At 42.2% G+C, this 2690-nt stretch overlaps 1 protein-coding gene across 1 annotated transcript in view; it reads right to left on the bottom strand.

Moving 5' to 3' along the window:
• tet2 (tet methylcytosine dioxygenase 2) overlaps positions 1-1905 on the bottom strand; it is a 31466-nt gene extending 29561 nt beyond the window's left edge. The window contains exon 1 of the mRNA XM_031871383.1: positions 1483-1905. The gene's annotated coding sequence lies outside the window, so the exon portion shown is untranslated. The remainder of the gene's footprint in view (positions 1-1482) is intronic.
• Positions 1906-2690: the final 785 nt, after the last annotated feature.

Here is a 2690-nt window from a genome sequence, read left to right as displayed (position 1 = left end):
TTTCTGTCTGTAACTATGTGTTTCTTGTGTTGCTGCCTGTCTTGGCCAGGTCTCCCTTGAAAAAGAGATTTTTAATCTCAATGGGACTCACCTGGTTAAATAAAGGTTTAAATAAATAAAAATATGTTGTATTTATAACTAGTGTATTTCTAAACAAATTGCATACTAACACAAAACCAAACTGTCCCGGTATGAAGGCGTTTACCTCACTGTTATCACTCCATTATTGTAGTTTACTTCTCTGCTGTCACCATGCTGTTATTCTACACCAATTGCTTTCAAAATGATTACAGATCACACGCAGCCACGTGTAGAAAAACACAGACACACATTCCTCTTTGCATTCTCGATAATCTATTTGTCAATAGCTCTGTTTCCAAAAGAACACATGAAGTCTGATTGTTGTGACCTTTAACTGCTCGTGCCCCATTAAAAACATATAATCCTGTCACGTATATCGCTTTGGTTTAGTTTGTCAAAGAAGTTGACTAAACTTCTTCGAGAAACTAAACCAAACCGATAGGATGTTTGTTCTTCTGGCAACAAACGCCATTGCCATTCTGGTGCCCCCTGTTAATGGTGCAGTAGGATAGAGTTTCATTTCCTTCAGAGCTTTCTGACCTTGTCTGCCTTCACTACGCTATGCCACCACAATTCTATTCTATTTTGCTTCTGCTTGGGATTTGCCTTTGTGTCTGCTTGTCTTTCAGTGGTGAAAAGCAATGAAAGCTGATTAACAGAGATACACAAAGCCAGCAGCTATTCCAGCTCTACTGCTGTGCACACATTATGCACTTAGTGCTGAACACGTCCAGGTCGGACTTTTACTCTCCTACATCTAGTCTCCCTACTGAACAGCACAAACACACACATACACAGCCATGGATGTGAAAATGTGAAGCTACAGGGGATATCACTGCCTGCATCTAACCTATTTAATGAAAAACACGAGCAATCTGTAATAGCTAATAATTACACATAAACGTTGAAAAATGGGTTTCACCTCTTAAAACAAATTCACTCACACAAAAAACAAACACATTACACACTCAAACTCGCTTTTATAAATATGTGCCAGCTAACAAAAAAAAAAAGCAAGGTTGAAATGTTGAGGAAAGACAGAGAGCATTATAGAGGCATTTAAATTAAGCTTGAAGAAAAACTCCTGGACAAACAGTCTAAGTACACCATTTTCTATGATGCATTCAAACGCAGCAAGAATGTGGACGTAACACAGAACACACGGGGAAACACAGAATGTGCCTTTTCAGATTGAGCTGGCAAAAAAAAAAAAAAAAAGAAAGAAAATCGTCAGCCATGTTGGAGTAGCTTTATCTAATATCCCCTCCTTATTATGTTGAGTCTTGCTCTTACGGTGGGGGACATTTGCTGTACCTCGCCTCATACAAAACCTCCCATAATACACCAGTGTTAAAGGGGAAGACTGTAAGCAGAGTATTAACACAGTAAGCAAATCCTCACCTCCTTTTTACGTCCCCTCCACTTTGTAGAAATTCCAACAAACCGTCTGGATCTCCTCTTTAACAAATCCTAAAGGGCAGCCATCTTGCCTCCTTCTGTTCTTCTATGAAACAGACTATCCTCCACATCAATATTCATGGAAACCAGTCTGACGTCGGCTCTCATCATCAGGAGCCCGGGTGTCGCTGTTTTACCGGCCTGAGAAGCACATTCATATGTGGCTCTGGTGTAAGGCAGCAGAGGTGCAGAGTAGAAAAAGATGTTGCCGGTCAGTGGGGGGGGGGGGGGGGCTTACTTTGCTGGCAAACTCAAATAATCACAAAATCACTTTCCTGCCGAGTCCTTCCCACACAAAGAGACGGGTTTTCTTTCCCTCCTCTGCTCCCTCCTCTTTTTTCTTCTTCCCTCAGCCGCACACAATAGTGAACACTATGATGGCTGCCCTGAAGCACTGGAGTGGATTCAGTGAGCAGGACAGGACTATACACCCAGTGCACTTTATGTTGAATATTGCACTGGCCTCAACTGTCTGACTGAAGCCTCCACCCCCTTCCTTTCCTCAGACAGGAAGCCAAGTGACTCAGGGTTTTTCCCTCCCTTTTTGCCCTGACTATCTTGACTTCCTTCTTTCATTTTCTTTCTTTCTCTGTCATTGGTTACAGAAGTTCCCCCGTTGTGTAATAGCCCTCATTTTGGAGAGTCTTACAGCAACAATCAGAGGTTGCCAGTTTGGAGTCCAACCAGTTGAGCAATTCACTTATTTCCAACGGCTGTGTCTTATTTTGGCACACCTCAGCCGGCTGGCTGGCTCATTTTTAGAGCGCAAGACAACTCTCCAGCCTGCATACAGGCACCATACTTTGCTTCATGTGTCTGCCAAGACTCACCTCCTGTTGACACTGGCCACGTGGGCTTAAAAGAGATAGAGAGAGCAGTGTACGAGAGGAAGGGACTTTAAAAGAGCGATTTAAAAGGCAAACTCAGCACCGGAAGGTTGTTGGAATGACACGAGTAGAAACGCACAAAACATTCTTGCTGTGGTTTTTGTTGTGGACTTCTGTGTAATGTCCTCATGCAGAGCTGTAAGTCGGAGATTTAGTTTTTGCATCTTTGATATCAAAGGTCAAAAAGCAAATCTCACAAACAGGTCCAGTGATGTCTGCAATACAATTTGGGAATGTAAGTTTTAACAAAAAAAATAAAAAAAT

The sequence above is a fragment of the Anarrhichthys ocellatus genome, unplaced genomic scaffold (genome assembly GCF_004355925.1).
Source record: "Anarrhichthys ocellatus isolate YVR2014 unplaced genomic scaffold, GSC_Weel_1.0 scaffold58, whole genome shotgun sequence".
Classification (NCBI taxonomy): Eukaryota; Metazoa; Chordata; class Actinopteri; order Perciformes; family Anarhichadidae; genus Anarrhichthys; species Anarrhichthys ocellatus.
This window is presented reverse-complemented; position numbering and strand designations above follow the sequence as displayed.